Source organism: Neofelis nebulosa, chromosome 12 (genome assembly GCF_028018385.1).
Source record: "Neofelis nebulosa isolate mNeoNeb1 chromosome 12, mNeoNeb1.pri, whole genome shotgun sequence".
Lineage (NCBI taxonomy): Eukaryota > Metazoa > Chordata > Mammalia > Carnivora > Felidae > Neofelis > Neofelis nebulosa.
The window spans coordinates 26,722,461-26,743,917 of NC_080793.1; the positions used below are offsets into that span (position 1 = coordinate 26,722,461).

Genomic DNA, 21,457 nt, shown 5'->3' on the forward strand with positions numbered 1-21,457 from the left:
TCCATATTATTATAACCGGCACCACACCCCACAGCTACACCACCACCCTGGTAATTTTGGGGTCCACGCTCTGAGACCCCAGATCTCTCACTCGAGGTCATTCTAGAGATCTGAACACGAGTAAATAAATGCATGGTCTCTTCTTCTCTCCTTAAACATCTCTGGAGACTATTTTAAAGTGGCAAGTATAAAGTTTTTATAATTAAAAAAATAGTCCATTGACACCCTTGTCTCCCTGGAAGTTCTTGAAATGTAAAAAGTTTTTAATAAGATAAATAAATAAATCTTCACGGGTTAATTTGCTTTTAAAGGTGAAAAGTCCCTACACTGTTTTCACCAAAGAACCACTTAACTGGGGCGCCTGGGTGGCTCAGCCGGTTAAGTGTCTGACTTCAGCTCAGGTCACGATCTCACTATTTGTAGGTTCAAGCCCCATGTTGGGTTCTGTGCTGACAGCTCAGAGCCTGGGGTCTGCTTTGGATTCTGTGTCTCCTTCTCTCTCTGCCCCACCCCCCACTCGCTCTCTTGTCTGTCTCTCTCTCTCTCTCAAAAATGAATAAACATTAAAAATCATTTTTTTAAATATTCTCTGCTTCTTCCACCACTGTCACCAACCACCATGCCGTCACCACGGAGGCCACCAATAGTGTTCTTCTGACTTGGAGCAAATGAGTTTAGGTCAGTCCTGTTAGGCCCTACCATTCTACATTTTGAAATATCATCTACCCTTCAGGCACTCTAAAATTAGCCTCCTTGCCCAAGATCTCAAAGCATCTGATATTACAGTACATGAGTAAGACCAAGTAGACATGGACTATTACTAAAATAAACGTTTGAGGAGCGCCTGGGTGGCTCAGTCGGTTAAGTGGCCGACTTCGGCTCAGGTGACGATCTCGCGGTCCGTGAGTTCGAGCCCCGCGTCGGGCTCTGGGCTGACAGCTCAGAGCCTGGAGCCTGTTTCAGATTCTGTGTCTCCCTCTCTCTCTGACCCTCCCCCGTTCATGCTCTGTCTCACTCTGTCTCAAAAATAAATAAACGTTAAAAAAAAAAAATTTTTTTTAATAAAATAAAATAAAAAAATATACATTTGCACAGAGAAGACCAAAGCGATTCTCAGCAAGGCCACGGGACAGTCCTCAAACTGGCTCAGGGCAAACGAGTAAAGCTACAGAGAGGCCTCCATAGCCACTATTTTCCTTGCAATAAACTCAGCTTTCTCAGACAAATCGTTTTTGCCAGATATGATGCCAAACTATAGGAGCAGTAATAACATCTTTCTTCCAAAATACTCAAGAAAGTTCATGTTGATTAAAAACTGTTCTCCCACAACATTTCAGGGAATATACCTCTGCAAGGTTGGGACAGTCTCTGTTACCATGAAAATGCGCTATTCCCAGAGGATATGACATCATCCTCAGGTAGTTTACAAATCCCTACTGAAGACCCCAATACAGATAGGGAGCACTGCAGGGTCCACAGTCAGGCAGACCAGAGGCTCCCAATCTGGCACGTCTCCCTGCGAATGCACAACAGCAGTGAGAACCGTTCATCAGTTAAGGCAAGACATGGCACAAAGTTAATCAGGAGGGACTCAAAAAATGGAGTTTAAGACCAAGGACAAAACAATTCACATCTGGCAAAGCCCTGGGAGATCTCTACCCCGTCTTCTCTATGAGTAAGGAAGGAAGAAGCTATCATTTTTCAAGTGCCCATTATGAACCGGGATCCTTATTATACACATAATATTTTAGTCCTTATGTCAGTTCTACAGATTCATACTATTATCTCCCTTTGATTGGGTAGGAAATCACAGGAACAGAGAGGTTAAGTGACTTATTCAAGGTCACACAGCTAGGAAGGGACAGAGACAAACTTCATCCCGTGCTTGTGCAGTCCCAAAAAGTATGCTCTATGTACTACACACTACTTTCTTCTTCTTTTTTTCAATGTTTCACTTAGTTTTGAGAGAGAGAGCATGCACGCAGGGGAGGGACAGACAGAGGGGGACAGAGGATCCGAAGCCAGCTCCACACTGACAGTGGAGAGCCCTATGCAGGGCTCGAACTCACTAACTGTGAGATCGTGACCTGAGCCAAAGCCAGACACATAACCAACTATGCCACCCAGGCGTCCCCACACCACCTTCTTTTTTTTTTTTTTAATTTTTTTTTTCAACGTTTTTTTATTTATTTTTGGGACAGAGAGAGACAGAGCATGAACGGGGGAGGGGCAGAGAGAGAGGGAGACACAGAATCGGAAACAGGCTCCAGGCTCCGAGCCATCGGCCCAGAGCCTGACGCGGGGCTCGAACTCACGGACCGCGAGATCGTGACCTGGCTGAAGTCGGACGCTCAACCGACTGCGCCACCCAGGCGCCCCCCACACCACCTTCTTAATGAAGACCCCAGCACAAAGAACTTCATGTTCACCCAGAAATTCTGAAAAATTTGTACTCCTAATGTTTCAGCAAAAAATAAGCTCCTTCTCCCAGAGAGAATATATACATATACATTTACATAACATATATATATATATATATATATATATATATATATATATATATAAACACACATGCACACATACACCCAAATATACAGTAACCAAATTCTAAGTTGTTCAGACAGTTCAACTGCACTCAAGTTTAGCCATGGTGTGCAAATGTTCAGTGCATTATTTTTTCATATAACTGCATGTCAGAAAGGGAAAGCTGCCAAGTGACAATCTGTCCCAGTGATTCATGGTATCACACTGACATACCCACTTCTGATACAGGTTGTTGTTTGTATTTCCTAGAAATCATTGCCTTCATTAGAGAGATAAACAGGAAATAAAGTCCCCAACAATGACATGTTCTTTCTCTACTGGAATAACTCTAGCAGCGAATGTCATGAATTTGGGGGATAGGAGGGTGTGGATAACAGAAAGTTAGAAGTTCTCACTCTGTTCCTCAGACCTTAATGATCACGTTGATAAGACAGTATCTTCAACATGGATGACTGTTTTTCACTTTAGGACTACACCTTATAAAGTAAAGGCTCTATTCAAATGAATCACATTAAATCTACTGAACAGGTGTCATGTACTAAGAAAAAATAACCTAGCCAATTTTGGATTTTTATGCTTCAAGATTCCTATTTGCTGAGGTATTAATGTTTTACTGTCCTATTGGACTCCTAAAAACGTTAAGTATCTTTCTGTAGGCATCAACACTAGCTACAAGATGTGCATGGTCACGGGCAAAATAAAGTTACCACGAGTCTTTCTACTAAAATGGAGAATAGATGATGGGAAGGCGGCAAGAAGGGGGAGAAGGAACACAGAGGAACACCTGGGAAACATTGGAAATTCACCGTTCAGTAGCTGCTTCAAATAAGATCGCTAACACTTACCTGTGCTAGGGTCAATTTTGATAATTGTAGTTGACGTCTAGAAACGGGGTTATGAATATAATTATCATGAAGCAGCAATTGGGCAATCACAACCTAATTAAGCCCACTGACTAGATTATCTTGTTTTTCCCCTAATAATCACATAACATTTAACACTTGCTAATTTCAGGACCTATGGGTGATGTTCCTTCATTATTAACAAGCTACAACCACCGGTCAGAAAAAGAATGGGTGAGCTACTCAAACACTTGAGTCAACAAAGGAGTAGGGATGAACGTCAGGGACAGGTGACATTTGTCCTTCAATACCAAGTCACTTCTTAGCCTCCCAAAATTACTAATTAGGGGCAAAGCCCCAGGAGAAGATGGCACCAAGGATGAGAACTTCCACGCATGTGAAGCATCCAACTCTGCTTTCCTAAATGCGTGCCATTTCATGTGGTGATGGCAATGTGCTTTTTCACATTACAGTGGAATCTGCCTTTGAAGAGGTTTCCTTTTGTTTTCAATAGAATGGAAGATTCCTCCACCAAGCCGAAATCCATAGACTTTAAACACTTACCTCCTTGAACATGCCCTCTCCCACCCTGACTCTCACGTTGAGTGTATTCTCCCAATACAGAGTCCTACTCCCAACTGGATACCACTGCACCCACAAAGATTGGTTGATTCAGTTCACCTTCACTTTCTGCAAAGCTCCTGAGGGTAACCTGGGTAGGTCTCTCTTCAAAGAATCAAGAGGAAAATCGGAGACGCATGTTAAGAACTGGTCTTTGAGACAAGCTGGTCTGAGGGAGCATCTTAGAGGGCTGGCCACTACTGATTAAGGTCACAGCAGATGCTACCTAAGGCTCTTAAATCAGAAATTCCCCAGCTGGAGAACCACATGCTTTGGTATATAGCTCAGTGTGACTCTCTTCAACTATGTCATTTTTTTTTTTTTCCTGAGGCTTCCCCCCCCCCCCCCCTTAAGGGCCTTTATCTAAGAAGACAATGGTTTTGTTAAGTTTGGTAAACGATATGGCTGACAGGTGAAAAAATGGGTGACTCTCTGGCCTCCTCAGTACGCTTTACAAACAGGACACATGCTTACCCTTCTACAAAGGTTTTGAGTGAAGTCAGTTGGGAAGAGATCATCTAAACAGATCCATAGCAAAGTTAAAACTTTGTAAAACCACCACTAGTTGCTCTGAGGTTAAAGAGTCTACTCAGCAATTAATGCCCAACCGCCTGTCTTACAGGGAAACTACTGTCCTGGATATCTTCGGGATATTTGGACTTGCTCCAGCTCCCTTAGTACAACTTGTTACTCTGTTAAGGGCATTTGTGGTCATCCATGAACAGCAGCTTCCTTACTGTACTGTGATGTTTCAGGGAGAGGCAAATAAAAGCCAAAACATTCATCATGTCTCCATGATCTAAATAGAGCACATGGTGATCATGAAAGGGCGTAGGGGATATTAGCACCCGTGCTTTGAAGAGTATCCGTGCTATTTTCCAAAAACGACCATCAGACAGGGGAACTAACTTTCAAATGTCTGCGTGGCTTTTGGAAACATGTCTCATGCTTACAGTAAACCAGAGGCACTGAGACTTCCAAAAGGGGCCCTAAGAAGGAAAAAAAATAAGATACCTTCTTTACTTAAGAAAGAAAAGAAGAAAAGAAAAGGAAAGAAAAGAAAAGAAAAAAGGAAGAGGGAAGAGAAGGAAAGAGAAGAGAAGGAAAGAAAAGGAAAGAAAAGAAGAGAAAAGAAAAGAAAAGAAAAGAAAAGAAAAGAAAAGAAAAGAAAAGAAAAGAAAAGAAAAGAAAAAAAGAAAAAAAAAGAAAGGGGCGCATGGGTAGGTCAGTCACCTAAGCAGCTGACTCCTGATTTCAGCTCAGGTCCTGATCTCAAAGTTCATGAGATCAAGCCCTGCAACGGGCTCTGTGCTGACACTGCAGAGCCTGCTTGGGTTCTCTCTTTCCCTCTGTCTCTGCCCCTCCTCTGCTTGTTCTCTCTCTCTCTCTCTCTCTCTCTCTCAATCTCTCTCTCTCTCAAAATAAATAAATAAATGTTAAAGAAGAAGAAAAAACAAAAGTCACACAGTGTATCTTTTTTCCATAACAGGTAGGTGTTCCTTTTTAAATATCCACATGTATAACTACTTTATAATTCTGAACTTCACACAGTACAGCTTAAAAATATTCATTCTCTAAATTTCCTCATACATGGTCTCTTGCTGTTTTTCACCATCTCCTCTATAACTCAGAACAAAAACAGGGTACTCTTCAGTTAAACACACTTTGTCAAGCTATTACAGTAAGTTTTATCTCTCATATCAACTAATAGATTACAATTAATTTTCCATTATACTCAAATTTCCCTTCCAGAACACCAGGATATACTACTGGCATAAGCAACTGGAAGAGATAAACCATCAGGATTATAAGCTATTAGCATCCTAAGTAATAACCACGGCCAGTTCCCACAAGCTGAGGGCCAGAAGGTAGTGCCCCCCGTGTGTGATCCTGGCTCCCCATTTTCTAGCTCCACGACCGTGGGTAAATTTCTTTACCTCCCAAACCTCAGTTTTCTCTACCAGAAGAACAGTCCCTGGTTCATATGAAATGTTAAACAAATGCTAACTACTTTAGTTAGCTCCAGAGAAGTAGTATTTTTGTGGAAGGTCCGTGTGATACTCTCACTCCAGAGGGGCTGGCAGAAGTTTTTGATGAACTTATTGTATTTATTCCTTTTATGGATGGTATTCTTACCCAGTACCAGAAGTGATAATATTCAACTGACAGCAGAAGGGGGAGAAGTTCTGGCAGCTGAACTCTGACATTCAGATCAAAATGGTCTCTTCCATGCAGATCCCCTTCCTGGCTATCATTATCCAATACCAATTAACAGTCTCCACAGAAGACAAAATACGACAGAAACCACTGAAGAGAAAAAGGTTCTGGGTGATAGGTACTTGTTATTGAAATCCTTACATAATCTCTGGCTGGTATCTATTTCTGGCCATCTTCGGTCTCTGGCCCAGTGTTCAAATTTTACCCCACACAAGGGACCCTAGACCAGGTCCAATCTGGGTCGGGTGATTCAGACTCAATTTCTGACTAATTGGTCACAACACAGAGGGATGGTGTCATTAGGGATCAGGAAGACTAACCATTCTGGGATTGACTGGTTCTAGCAAACAGCTTAATCCCAAACTGGACTGCAGGTAAATGTCACACTCCGTTCCTTTCCCCTCGGAAAGAAGCGTGTCTTTGTTCTTCATTCCTTCTAGCACTCACAGCGTAGGTAGAGAAGCTCTATGGATAAGTTTAGAGAGGACTATCACATGGTCTGACCATTAATAATGCAGCTGTTTTCTGCTGTGCTCTATTCTCTACTTCGTTCCTTTTCCAGGAAAATCTCCACCTAGGCCCACTTAACCAGTTCCTTCAAGTTTCCATCTGTCCTCTATCAGAAAGGCCGATTTCTGAAGTCACATAAATGGTCTTCCAAGTTCAATTCTTTTTTTTTTTTTTTTTTCTCCTTTTTAACAGTAAGAACTGACCAAAGACTGGGTCTGAGCACTGGTCTTCATTTTTCACGTGCAATAGGTACCAAATTACAAAGTCTTTTTCCACTTGCTTTACTGTTTTCTTAAAAGCAATACCTTTCTTCTTCCTGCAGGCTCTTCCCAGTGGACAGACCTCTTCTACTTCGACTTGTCAATCATTCCCCTGTCTCTCTTCTTCTTTTCCTTCTCCCGTCCAAGCAGGCTCTCCTTCCCAGCAAATTTCCACCACATAATTATGGCAATGCTTTAGCCTACTTTTCTGTTAGCTTAACAACCCTGTCTATTTTCTACTTGTGCTGATGCTACTGTTTGCTTTTCTGACGGGCTAATCCGTGTATCCTTTCAAGGCCTAACTTCCCCTACCATGATAGCAGCTGGAGCTCTAATTCACAGGTGCCTTCCAAAGCTTTTCATTAGCAATAGAAATGAGATGGTTTAGAAACCCATTTCTTAATCTGCAGGTGAGTATTGGAACCTTTGTGCAGCAAACATCTTTCAAGTATCCCACATTGTACCACTGCACAATTATTTTCTGAGTAATAAGTACAATGTTATAGGCACATTTGTAGTGTTAAAAGGGAGAATGTTCCCTCAGAGGGAATCGGCTCCCAACCCCCTGCCTCTGGCACTTCCCAGCTCAAGAGAGAAGCAAGCCCTCAGCTGACATGAGCAAAAATGAATAAATGGCAACTTTACCTTCTGAAATCTGAACAGGGAAGAGAAAAATTCCAAAATGTGAAGGCCTTAGCTCCTGTTCTGGTTCAACTGGCCAGATGAGGGCTTAGGGAGTGAGGTTGGCCTTCCCCAGCTGGGCTCTGTGGCAGATAAGCCTCTCCACAAATCCCGGGCTTAATTACTTCTGACACAGTTGTCTCGCCTGGGCCTCCAGCTCCTTTTGTGCTCAAACCAATATGAATCCAAAGGTAAGTCTTTGCTTACTCCTCTTGGACAAATGCTTAATTTCCTACTAAGTGATCCTAACACATTTTAATCAGGATCTACCAGTTCCTAGTAGAATTTTCCCCATTTTCTTTGCATGGTCTTTGCAAAAAGTCTCCGCAAAAGCTTGGCAAATAACTTTCTGAATTAAGCCGTCTTCATCTTCAAGTATTTATTTTTTGAACAAGTAAGTCAGTGCCCACCAACCTTCCCTACACCCCCAAGAGTAGGCTCTGTTCTTTGAATGAAGTTGGGGCTAAGATATGGACAGGCACAGCAGTATTTTATTAATATCCAGAAGCAGCATGCAGGGAACTGAACAAGCAAACACATGAAAGCAAGGAAAAATCAGTATCAAAATACCCATGACCTGGCACAAAAAGAAACCTCCTCTCCAAGAATAACTCAAGAAAAAATGTCTCCAGCTAGGAATTAGGCAAGAACGCTTTGAAGACACCAAGGAAGCTGCTCGCCAGAATCCAAAGGCAATGCATTTGCAGGTGACCATACCTATATCCTCTTCCCCCGCATCACTCTACCTACCTCTTGTCTTTCCAAGTCCTGAAAAAAACCAACTTTGAGTTGAAGTCACACATCCAAAGGCTAAAAAGCTTATGTATGTATGCTTCAACCAAAAAGGACAGGAGACCTTAGAAAGTAGACAAATTTTATGATAGTATTTCTAAGCAGAAAATGTAAATCCAAAGCACTTCCAACTGACTTTGCATTTATCAGTGTGTGCAGTTCTCCAGAGACAAAGTTCAAGGGGACAAGAGATTCAAAAGAGCTTCCTAGTAAACTGCAAATACCGTCTACATTCATAACAATCCATTTTCCTTCACTTGGAAACTTCTGTTCCTGGGTCTTATAAATTCAGGAGACAGTTCAATCTGGGATTATCTTCTTCTCTCCAATGCCCCCACCCCCTCAACCCCAACCCCAACTTTTTTTTTCTTCCTTCAGTACTGGCATGCAAACCATGCTGTTTTAACTTCTTTCCTGTTCTCCCAGTTCTTCTGGAACATTTTATTTTCGACAGTCAACTCATTTGGAGGAGTGCCACACTGAGGTTCAACTGTTTATAGCGTTTCTGTGTTTCTGCCAGAAGTCCACATCCAGCACTACCTTCTCCAGACTGCCTCCTGGATTAAAAATTTATGCTTTAGTTTGGAAGAAGCTTAGAAAATGTGGAAACTTCCAAACATCACTCTTCTTTTTACACAAAATGACTTTCACTTGTCCAAGAGGAATCAAAAGTGGAAACCCATTTCACCCTTCCTAAAGTACTGTCCTATCTCCCTCTCTCTCCCTCCCTCCCTCCCTCCCTCTCTCCCCGGTTAAATGTTCCCCATGTTGTTAAAAACTCACTTTAAGGATGACCCCATGACTTCATTGGGGAATGGCAAATAGCTAGCCACTGGTCTGCAAGAGAGAACCAGGCTCCAAGAAGATACATGGAGGGCAAATTTTTGGAGGAGTCCGGAACACTGGAAAATCACCAGTATTGTTTTAGACTGGATTTCACTCTCTTGGCCATTCATCAGTATTACAAAATGGCATCTCTGAAAGAAGCCAATTTATCTGTACCATGTTGCAAAAGAGATCCTCTGAGTCCAATTGTGGGCACTTTTGTAAGTTGCAATAGACCCAGACAAACCTCCAAAGAAGGGCATTTGAAAAGGACTCCCAAGCCCTGGATGACTGAACTATAGTGGGGAGCAGGACAATTAAAAGAAAAAGCACAGTCTGAACCCAGTATCTACGACTCGACTGCAAGTCCCATGAACAAAATTGGTCTCTGGAGCATATTACTTCTATGAATGAAACCATGCTCAGCCCCAACATGTTAAATTCAACTGACAAAGAAACCAATACTGCTGCCCCACTAGGGTTTGATTACAGAGTTTCTCACAGAGGCTTTCACTCTGGAGAGGAGAGCTGGTGTTTCACAAACCGCTACAATCATATGCAGGGGGGTGGTGGAAAGGGCACTGGGTTGGGAGTCAGCCGACCTGAGTTCTGGGCCTGGCTTTGTTACAACTGAACCTTCTGACCTTGGGCAAGTCACTGCACGTCTCTGTGCCAGTTTCCTCTTCAATAAAATGCAGGGGGAAGGGGAGATCTGAAATAGATGATCTCTCTGAGGCACAAAACAACTAGCTTCTCAATTAGACGTTCTTAATATTCACCATTTACGGTGTACCTGTTAGCCAACTTTTAAATGATTTTTATATTAATCTCTACTTAGGGAAAAGTACTTTTGTCCATCACTCCCAAACTTCAGCTTAATCTGGGTGCTCCCTGGAATTCTTCAATATTACAATAAATGCCTCTTTTCTTTTCCTTTCCTATTTTTTTAAGCAACCTTCCCCAAACTAAGGCTTGTGCTATTAAAAGAGCTCAGAACTTCCCATTTCCTTGCTAGGGCTAAAATTAAACTGTCCATTCCTTAGGGCCCAACATAACATCTGCCAGATGTCTTGGCATATCACACAAGAGGAATTTTCTCCTAGCATTATCTATTCTCCTCTCTATTTTCTCATAATCAATTAATAGGTCACCAACGCCAGCTAATGTTTCTCTCAAAGCCACCAACTTCTTAAGTATGTGAACCTCAAAAGATACTTGCCTTCACACTTATACACACACACACACACACACAGGCTGACTTTTTTTCCAGTTCACTATCACTAATGATAGACCCTGGAAATATTTTCCTCCCCTTCTTTTGAATCTCCTTAATTTCCACATACCAATCATCCAATCGTGTACCCATGTGAGATCCTTTGCAATCTGAATGCATTCTTTATATTATTTCCTAATTTGTGAGTGTGGCAGTGTGAAATAGCACCTCTGTTCTCCAGTTTTCAACGTGAAACGTTCAATACAGCTTTGTCCATGTTCTGTCCCAGGAGGCAGTGAGCGCTAAGTCTGATAAAGGCATACAGCACAAAGAAGATGAGTAAGGTTACCTTAACCAAGAACTCTCAACACCAGGAAAGAATTCAAGACAGACTAGACTCTATTAAACTCCAACATACAGAAAGCAGAACTCTTCCCAAGGCAATTTTGCCATTATTTTCTTTCAGGAAAACTGACCACAAAGACTCTAAAGTCCATTAGTAGGGTTGGCTTTCTTTTCCCCTATTGTCTTCCAGAAGACTCATTAGAAAGAAAGATACACACACACACACACACACACACACACACACACAGATACATATGTGTATCTGCATATATATTTTTTCTTTCTTATCTCAAAGTTCTTTCCAACTCCAAGGGGTGTGGAAAAAAACATGTCCTCAGGGAATGTGGTCAATAAATTAGATGGACATAAATCTAACATGAGAAAAATTGTGGAATACAAAGATCCAACGAGCATCTTTTCTACGGCAACGTGCCTCACAGCTCACATATTTCTCCAGAATGATTTCTCTTTATGATATATTAGAGCCATGGAAAAAATTTGCATAACGAGCCTCATCAACTTGATGCCTCAAAAACAAAACAAAACAAAACAAATCTCTGAGCCTTGACATCAAATAAAAATGTTCAATTTGACACTCTGCATTTCTCTCATAGCGCCTTATCCAAAATACTTGTCCCATTTCGAACGTGTAGCCCTAGAAAAATGCAAGAATCTTTAACATTAGGTGCTTCCCATGTTGATGAAGCACATCAGGGATGAACATGTCTCTTAGGTAACCAGTTAGAACATTATTCTCAAACTCCAAAATGCCTCTTAGATACCTCATTTTTTCCCTCCAGGAAATCTCAACTCTAAGACTATCTGTAAAGACACCAAAATATTTGGTCACAAAGTAAAACATGTGGTGAGTCTACGTGCTAGACTAGCAACCAGTTTGTCAAATTTTTTTTCACACCAAAATAAGTAATTAACCGGCTGTCCCGATAGCAACAACAACAACAACAAAGATATCATGGAAGTTTGCTTCAAGATCAACCTACAATGTATTTATGTTTACATACACAGACGTGGTTAATTAGATGCAAAATTACCTGGTAATTACTTTCCCAAATAACTCTTTTTATTCCACTGCCTTGGAGCTTCCGAGTTGGAACGAGTAGCATCCACACACACACATTAGCAAATTTAAGTGTAACGTTGATGACGTCCCACTCAGGAGCAGAAGCAATGGTATCAAAAGACAACATTCAAAACTGATTAATAAAAGGCATGATTCCAAAAAGTAAGATTTGTCAAGTGCTCTGGGAGAAGCCCAGGTTTTTAATAAAGAAGCAGAGATCTGAAGAGAAGTATTTTTAAATGAGCACACACATCAACTGAAAATCTTGAAAACCATACGTCTTCGTCTGCAAAAAACAGGGTTTTACTTCATTGACCATGGACAATTATCAGCTAAAGAACCATGTATTTCTCCTTTTCCTCTCATACTCCTCAGAAGAACAATAACCCTCAATTAATGACACAACAGTTTGGTTTGAAAAATGTGATGTTGTCATATACAGCACTGTGCCTTTACTGAATGACACTGCTACCAGCTACTCAACAGAATATAATTACATCTGGAATCTAAAACCACTTCAATATGCACAGAAATACTGGAGACATAGGAACTCGACACACACATACACACACACACACAAATGTGACACACAATGAGAAAGCAAAGCAAGAAAAGAGCTGGTGTAAGTCGCTCGCAAATGTGTTCCTTATTTCTGTTGAAGCTGGTACCTTTCTATGTTTCCCCTTAGTTGAAAACAAGGTCCAGTCAAGCCTCCTTACAATATATTAATTGGTTCTGAATCTCCTCCAAGGTTTCATTCCAACGTGGAGGCTTCCTCACCTATCTCATCAACAGTCCACCTAAAATTCTCCCAACATCTTCCCTCATCCTCAAGATGGCTACCTTACCTAATGGTAAAGCAACATCTCCATGGTTGGCTTTTATAAATTCCTCAAGCATTTCAGGATTTTGTTCTTTACTTGGATCAATTACATACATTCTCTAGAACTAATCTGTGAAGAGCTCCAGTCAATGTGTGTGGACTGGGGTAGGACTGGGTCCTTCCTTCAAATCATCCTCACAAAATGTCTTCCTGGAAGACTACTAAATTCTTCCCAGTTAAAAAGGTGAAGATACCTGGACACAAGGTTTTCTCAACAGACAAAATATCTTAAAAATTTGTTTCCATAGTGACATTGTTAAGAAGACATCTGATATTTCTGAAGACTTACAGTACTTGAAAACACAGAAAAAAAGAGCAGAATGAAAGGGAAGGGGGAAAACAAAGGAACTAAAAGAAGGCCTTAGACACAAATGGAACAACCTGAAGAGAAATGTGGACTCTGGAGAAACTGGTGTCAGTCAGTCCTAGAGTTAGTTCCTCTGAGATCTTGCAGGATTTGTTGTTGTTGTTGTTGCTGTTGTTTTCCCTTTTTGCAGAAATCAGCCCACACCAGACAATAAAGTCTTGCAATGCATCAAAACATGATGATAACCAAGCCCCAGAACTCCAAAATCTCAGCTGAGGGCCACCACCATCTTTACCATGAGGAAATAACATTTCCTGGTGACTTTCAGGAGACCTGGAGCAGCTGAAAGTTGTGTGAAGACCTCGGTGGAAAATGTCTAAGGTTTTGCCTTGCCTTTCCTGAAGGAGGTCAAAACCCTTCAGGTCCACTCAAAAGGAGAAAAAAAAATTTCCAAAGTTTACTTGAAAATGGAAACAAACGCCTCAATAAACTTGTGAAAGCACTCCTTTGGTGGGAGAAAAATCTGAGCAGCCCTTACAAGTCCCTCATTTCCTCGCATAATGAATAGATGGTGAGGAACCACCACAAGATTCCACCCTGGAAAAGAAGGAGTAGGCAGGCAAGCCTCCTCCTCCAGCCATCACCAACAGAGCTTCAAAATGGAGACATCCATAATTTTATAAACACTTCTCATCTCAGCTTTGTCTCCTGGAAACCCGCTCTCCTCCATTTTCTGGTGGAGTTACAACATGACACGGCTTACCTGACTCAGTTCCCAGCTCTCAACCAAACTAGTCGCTTCCTCCAAAAACCTGCAAGCCACCTCCAGAAACAAAACCAAAGCAAACCAAACAACCAACACAGACACTCAGACACAACCCCCGGGAGCCCTGGGAGAAAGCCCCAACTGGTTGGTCTTTTCCCATCCCAGACGCGTGCTTAAAAATAAAACTTTTTTTTTCCCCCCTTTGGGTAGAGGAGGAATATAAAAGGAACTCCAGGCAGCCTCCCTCCCTCTCTGTAGGTTAGAAGCTACAATGAAAAGAAAATGAGGGTTCCTTCAGGAATGGTGAAAAGCCTGGAGAATGAACGTGAGAAGGAGCTTTGTGTTTTGGAGTCTGGACTGGAACCAAAGCAGACAGCTTGCAAATGGAGGACAGGGAGATAAAGAAAGGGAAAGAGAGGGGCTGCTCCAATGGGGGGCGGCTGCGGCTTCCCCTCGCGCCTGGAAGGAGGGCAGACCCCTGGGAACTGCACCAGGAGTAAGGCGACCCCCAGGCCCCTGCCTTCTTTTCTCCCTTCCTCAGAGAGCCAAGCGTGTGTAATGGCTTCTCCTCTCCAGAAACCGTTGTCCTCCTGCACCAGACGCTTCTGAACCCCCAGCCTGGAGACAGCTCCTCAGCTGCTCCTGAACCTGCGCCCCCCACCCGGCCCGTGCCCCCCGCGCCTCGCCTCTCTCCTCACCAGCAGCACCAGCAGCGGCAGCAGCCACCCCCCGACACATCCCGACCCTGCATCCCAACTTCGGGGAGAGAGAGAGAGAGAGAGAGAGAGAGAGAGAGAAGAGAGCCAAATACCTGAGGAAGGGGGGGGTGCCAATCCGCACGGCTTTGCCATCGGGCTTGGGGACAGGCAGACAGAGAGGGGGAAAGGAAGGAGAGGGACAGAGAAAGAAAGAGGTCAACCCGCTCAGGTCGGGGCGGCTCAGAGCGCTCCCTCCTCTGCCCCTCGCTCACTCCCTCCGGCTCTCGGCTCTCGGCTCTCGGCTCTCGGCTCTCGGCTCTCGGCTCTGGTCCCCTGGACTCCCGCCCTCCGCCCCCCCTCTCTGTCCCTACTCCTGTCCCCACACTTGGAGCATCCGTCCTAAGCCTCCAGCCCTCTTCTCACTCATCTTTCATTTTCTCTTCTCTCCATAGAACTACACGAAATTAATTAAGCCACAGCGCTCCGCTCCCCCCAGCAGAAGGAGCAGCCAGCAGGAAAAGCACAGCCACCTCCACTGCCACCGCCACCACCACCTTCTCCTCCTCCTCTTCCTCCCTCGCTTCTCCTCCTCCTCTTCTTCCTCCTCCCCCTCCTGCTCTCCCTCCTCCCCCTCCTCCTCCTCCTCCTCTTCTCGCTCGCTTCTTCTCTTCCAACAGCCAGTCCATGCAGGGGACTTCCTCTCCTCCCCGCTCCACCAACCCTCCTTGGCCGAATGAATGAGCGCGTTTGTGCCTCCACCGCCCCGCGCTCTCCTCCCCGGAGCACTCGGACCACCCCGAGGTGGTTGTTAATTGCAGTAACTTACAGAAGAAGCGTCCCGGCGCCGGGAGGTGTTTCGGGTTCTCCAGCCCCACCGCCTCCTTATCCTCTTTCTCTTTCTCCTCTTCCTGCTCGGGTTATTGTTGTGGAAGTTGTTTGGGAGTCTCATGTGCTTCTGCCGGGTCTCAGCAATGGAGGATCGCCATCTTCCCTGCCTTCCTCGGCTCCTCAGACTCGCTGCAGCTGCAGATGACCTGAGATATCCGTCTCTCTCTCCCTCTCCCTCTCCCTCCCTCCCTCTCTCTCTCTCTCTCTCTCTCTCTCTCTCTCTCTCTCTCTCTCTCTCTCTCTCCCCTCTCTCCTCTTCTCTCTCCTCTCCTCCCTCTCCCTCGCGCGCTCTCTCTCTCCCTCCCTCTGTGTCTCTCTCTGAATAATGAGCAACCAGAGGGAGAGAGAAAGCAAGACAGAAAGAGAGAAGGAAGACAATCTTCTCCTGCCACACAAAACGCCGGAGCACCAGGGGGTGCGCGAAGCCTTTCTAATAACAACAACAACGTGCAGGAGACGGGAAGAAAAAAGAAAGCAAGAAAGAAATGAGGAAAAGAGCTGGGGGGGGGGGGGGGGGTAAGGAAAGAATTATCCAAGAGCTGGAGAAGAGCAGAAGGAGAAGCTGGAGGAGATGCTGAGGCTGCGGCTGCTGTCCCCCCTCCCCCCCGCCGAACCCCAGAAGGAGGCAAGGTGGTTGCAAAGTTAAGGCTGGGACATTGTCTTTGTCACTCAGAGCAACACAGAGCCAGGCCAGTGAGATGCAAGAGGAGGTGGCGGCGGCGGCGGCGGCGGCGGCGGAGGAGGAGGAGGTGGTGGTGGTGGTGGAGGAGGAGGAGGAAGAGGAGGAGAAGGAGGCAAAGGAGGAGGAGAAGGGGAAGAGGGAGATGAGATGAATAAAGACCTGCGGAGAAGGCGGTGCGAGGAGCGCGGCGGCCGGGCTGAGGCGTGCGCGCTCGCGTCCCGGAGGCGCCCGGCCGCCCTGGCCGGCAGAGGAAGCCCCCAGTGAGGACCCTGCCCGGCCGCTCATAGCTCTCCCACCATCAGCCCAGCCCGAGGCGCCGAGCCCCGGGCCCAGAGAGTCCCTCACACGCATCCATCTAGAGGCCAATCTTTGCAAAGAACATACATGGGGAACTAGAGGTTGCAAGTCTAAACCCAGATCAACCACGTGGGGCTTTTTAATCCCTTTCCAGCTTGCGGTGTGAGTATCTCCAGTGAAAAGCTCAAATTGTCCATTACTGGCACGTATTTTGAAGTCTTCTCCCCCGAAATAAAGGCTCATTGTGCATTTTATTTCTTTTCTGATATGGAGAGGGGGGGATGGGGGAGGGAAAGAACCCATCATTCCGAGCTTCGGAACCACCACTTTATTTTCCTAACTTGTGAAATGTTTTGACGGCGCACCAAAAGGAAAAAAAAAAAAAAAAAGCCTACTTAAATAACTTTACACCCTCCAGCCCCGCGTTGTTTGCACTTTCTGGCTGATCATCTAAAGGCTCGGAAAGTAACAATCAGCGCTTCTAATGATAAGGTGTCATGGTGTTGAAGACAAGAGAACCAAGATGAAGCTTTCACACCTTGAATTTTTATTTAGTGTAATTTTCCCAAAATCGTTCTGAACTATCTCTTTTGCAAAGGAATGGGTTCCCCCTCACCCCTCACCAGGTTGAATGTCTCCTAAAGCTTTAATTTGATGGTGGGGGGGTGCCTACACTATAAAAAAAAAAAAATCAATACAGCAAGTCAGGAGCAATTGAAGTTCAAGGGCACGGGCTAGTTGTACCATTTCTATTTCTCGCATCCCCGAGTTGGACATCGCCAGCATCGGGAGAGAGAAACACACAGCGCGCAGGGCAGAGACCTTAATTAAAGTTTCTTTTGTCCGCGTCTGAATTGGGGGATGTTGCTGGATTCCTTTGCATTGGGGAGCGCGCATCCGGTGGAGAAGGCGCGGTGTTGAAGATCCAGGGCCAGATTGCCCTCTTTAATACTACCTCCCTCCCCCCCTTCCAAACAACAGTCCGGGAAGATATACCCATAAACCCATACAATAAAGGGGAGGAGGAGACGCGCGCGGAGTTGGTTCCCATCGGATAGCGGGCTTTCATAAACAGATCCGAATCCGCATTTTCCAAGATTTTCCCCAATCGTTTATTCCGGGGCAGAATCTCTCACCCAGAGGCACGATTTCACCCCCTTGCCGTCAACACTTCCTGCCCTTTTCTCCTCCCACTCACATTGAAAAGCTTGGGAGCCCTAAAAGGGTGTTGATGGCGGGGGTGATAAATAAATAAATAAATGACACTCTACGCGTGCGGTGGAGAAGAAAGGAGGGGGAGGGCGAGGAGAGGGACGAGAAAAAGTAGGGAGAGGAGAACAAGGAGCAGAAAGCACAGAGGCGAAAGGGAGACTGGAGTCAAAAGAGAAGAGAAAGAAGAAAGGAGAGAGGAGGAAGGTAAGGCTGCTCAGAACTGAAATGCCCGTGGCTTTGTGCAGAACTGGGAGGACTCCCCACTTCCAGGTGCCCGGAGGGACCTGGGGAAGTCCTTCTGCCCCGAGCTCCTCCCCCGGGACCCCAGGGGTGTCTGAGCGCCAGCAGCCGCTCCCCCACAAATTCCTCGTGGCGACGAGAGGAAGCGCGCCAGGTCTCCGCCGTCCCTTCAGTGCCCCAGCTGATAATTTACCTCTTTGTCTTTAATAAAAAGCTGACTTTCTCTGTCAAGCCCTGCACCGGAAAAATAACAATCGTATTTCAGGTTGAAAGCCCCTATTACTGCACGGTTGTGGAGGCTGTGATAAAACCTTCCTCGACGTGAAGGTACCTCCTGGGCTGGCTGGGGTCGGAAGTCCTAAGATGGGGGCCGCCCTTCCCCGGGGGCAGGGGCGCACGGAACCAGGCGGTGGGGAGGGAGGAGGAAGCGGCCGAGGTCAGAGGAAATCCAAGGCTCCTGGGGCACCGAAGGGCTGCCCGCAGTCGGGGAATGAGCCCTGGGGAGGAGCCTTTTGCGAGAATGTGAGCGCGCCCCAACACGCCTCAGACCTCATAAACCCACTTGGCAAAGACCCGGGAAGCGGCTGGCTGACCGACTGCGGTGAACTCGAGAAATTAACCTGCGCTACAATTAAACGGGCTGCCGCCCTTTCAGACTCACCTCCAGCGACCGAGACAGAGAGCTCCCGAACCGGCCGTGGGGGGACCTGGCTCCTCCCTCCCGTCCCAGGAGAAGAGGACAAAAAGGGGAGATGGACTTGGAGATGGCCCCGCCCTTCAAACGCTCCAATCCTTGGAAACTAAACCTCCTCTCCAAGCCTCCACGTCTAGAAGGGACAAAGGCAGCGAGGAGATCCAGAGACCGATGGGTGGCTTTCGGGCTTCTCCTGTGGGTACATTGGGGGAAAGGTACAAAGGCTAAGTTCCCATTCCAAATACAGGACAGCCTTTGGAAGACCATCTTCTGGTTTAGAAGCAAATTGACTTCCCAAAGCCGTGAGGCGACTGTTGCAAAACTCCTGCAAAGCCCTGCTGTTTGAATGTGGAAAGGCTAAATTTTCAATTAATGATGCCATACACAATTTCTTTCGACTTTTTTGGAGTCACAAGTGCCTTAACTATCTAACTGAAATATAACAGGAAGAAATTTAACATGGTTGGGGATTAGGCTTTTTGTTGTTATTGGGGGCAGCTTTCTTTCAAATGATAGTAAAACAACTGGATTAAATAAAAGCTAGGTCAGTCAAGGAAAGCGCTGGGGCTGAAGGTTTTAGTGAAAACCTTGATAAAGTTGGCACTTAAGTAACTGTAATTATGCTTTGCCATTAGCAGACCATTAAGATAACAGGAGAAAGTTCGCACCTCTTGTTATGTCATTCCTTAAGAATTTTCACAAAGATAATACAAGCCTAGTTGGTGGGGTATCTTCTCCACCAGGAAGGTTAATTTCTAAATTTTTTTCATTGCTTAGGTTTTGCACACAGCCAACAATATGAGGGACATGTTGACTGCGTGAAATTTGCCTTTTGTTGCTGTATCCCAAGCCATTGTGCCCCGGAGTCCTATGGGATTTCAAGACTTTATTAATGTTCACAAGGAAATATGAATATGTTGGAAGTCTGAATTTTCTTCTCCCTTATCATGGGTGACTGGCATACAGGCTCCTCATAAAGGGAAATTATGGCTCATCGAAAGAGTGACTTTATGAGCATTAACAGAATAATAAATCTTGCAATTTTAGTTCAAGAAACAGTGGAGTCCTGCAATCAAAGTGACCCATGCAAATATAATCCATTTACATGCCTACCTCTAGCAGGATAGGGGTAGCCTATAAATCATTTTGGGTTTTAAAGGTTTAGGGTAGGAAGGCACCCTCTCAGAGAAAAGTGTTTATGGGGGACGGGGGGTGGGGAGGGCGTTCTGTCACCTGTAGGAAGGAATCATGGAAAGAAGGAAGAGTTGGTCCAGAGGCTACATTAAAATAGAATTTCAACTGAAACAAGAGTTATTCACTCTTGTCTGTCATTGTTTCAGTATTTACATTCTATCATAAAAGAAAGGAAAAGTTCTCCCTACTGAAAACTACACACACACAAAAATTCCAGTTTATAACCCCACTTTCTAAATTCCAGCTGGAAAACTGTTCATGCCGATGATTTTCGCAAAACAAAGGGCAAATGAATATGGCTTTTTCAGAAGTCCTAATTATTCCATCTTTAAACATTTCACCATATTATGACACACCTCTTGAACTTATTTTCTATGTAAACTATGTAAAACTCCTTTTCCACATAGCACAGTATATATAGTCTTTTACTTACTATTTGAGTTTGTGATTTCAAAGGGTTATTCTGAATCCTTGAGGTCTTTTACGTTTGTTGGAAATTGCTCAGTCTTTAAAGTTTTTTTGAAAAGTTCAAATTCAGTAATTATGGACCCTCCAAACATCTAGAAAGTTAAGTCCCTAGCACTTTCTTTCTGATCTCTTACAGAAAAATCAATATATTCTCATAAAACCATATTCAGATATATGTAACTAGTTAACTAGTGCCCATGCCTAAGGAGAAGTGACTATAAGAACACAGAGAGGTGAGTCATGATTCTGAACGGCTCTCAAAGGGAGAGAAATGGCAATAACATATTAAACTTAATCCATATAAATCTGTCTATGTATACCTTTGGATACCAAAGAGGATGTTTCAATAGCAATGTTCTAAATTTCCCTCCAAAAAAGTCTCTCTCCCATAGGTACAAGTTACATTTACAGTTCTATCAAACTAGTTACTGTAATATGAAACATTCATGTGTAGTATCTTTCAGTTTACCGGCTACAATATGCTATACACAGAGCTGAATGTTAGGGATGTAAAGACGATCAAGAGAAGATAGGTTAGAATTGCAATGCATGATCTACTTGTTGAACCACTGGCTTTAAAATTACACTACTTGGTTATCGAACTCTAGTTAGTTTTGGTTTTTTATTTTACTTTCTCAAAAACAATACAGGAATTTAGCCAATTTGGAGAGACTATGATTAACTTGAGCATTTCTGTTCCTACTATGGAGTTATTGAGAAGTAATATTTTGTTAAAATAAAATTTGGGCATTCATTTGAAAGTCAATGCCCTGGGGCACCTGGGTGGCTCAGTTGATTAAGCATCTGACTCTTGATTTTGGCTCAGCTTTGTGAGATCTCACGGTTTGTGAGATCTAACCCCATGTCAGGCTCTGCTCTGATAGAGCAGAGCCTGCTTGGGACTCTCTCTCTCTCTCTGCCCCTTACCTGCTTGCGCTCTCTCCCTCTCTCTCTCTCTCTCAAAATAAATAAATAAACTTTTAAAAAGAGAGAGGAAAAAAATTTTTAGAAATAAAGCCAATGTTGGGACATCTGGGTGACTCAGTTGGTTAAGTGTCCAACTGTTGATTTCAGCTCAGGTCATGATGTCCAGAGTCACAGGATCGAGCCCCAGATCAGGCTCTGTGCTGAGCATGGAGCCTGCTTAAAATTCTCTCTCTCTCTCTGTCTCTCTCTCTCTCTCTCAAAATAAATAAA

At 44.4% G+C, this 21,457-nt stretch overlaps 1 protein-coding gene across 9 annotated transcripts in view; it reads right to left on the minus strand.

Annotated features, from left to right (window-relative positions):
* Nucleotides 1–18,638, minus strand: part of ZNF462 (zinc finger protein 462) — a 141,590-nt gene extending 122,952 nt beyond the window's left edge. For 3 of the 9 annotated variants that reach the window (XR_009251506.1, XM_058694659.1, XM_058694655.1), the window contains exon 1: nt 15,412–16,558. The gene's annotated coding sequence lies outside the window, so the exon portion shown is untranslated. Of the gene's footprint in view, nt 1–14,698; nt 14,743–15,411; nt 16,573–18,565 lie in introns of those variants that run through there. The other 6 variants (XM_058694656.1, XR_009251507.1, XM_058694657.1 and 3 more) reach the window with 6 other exon arrangements.
* Nucleotides 18,639–21,457: the final 2,819 nt, after the last annotated feature.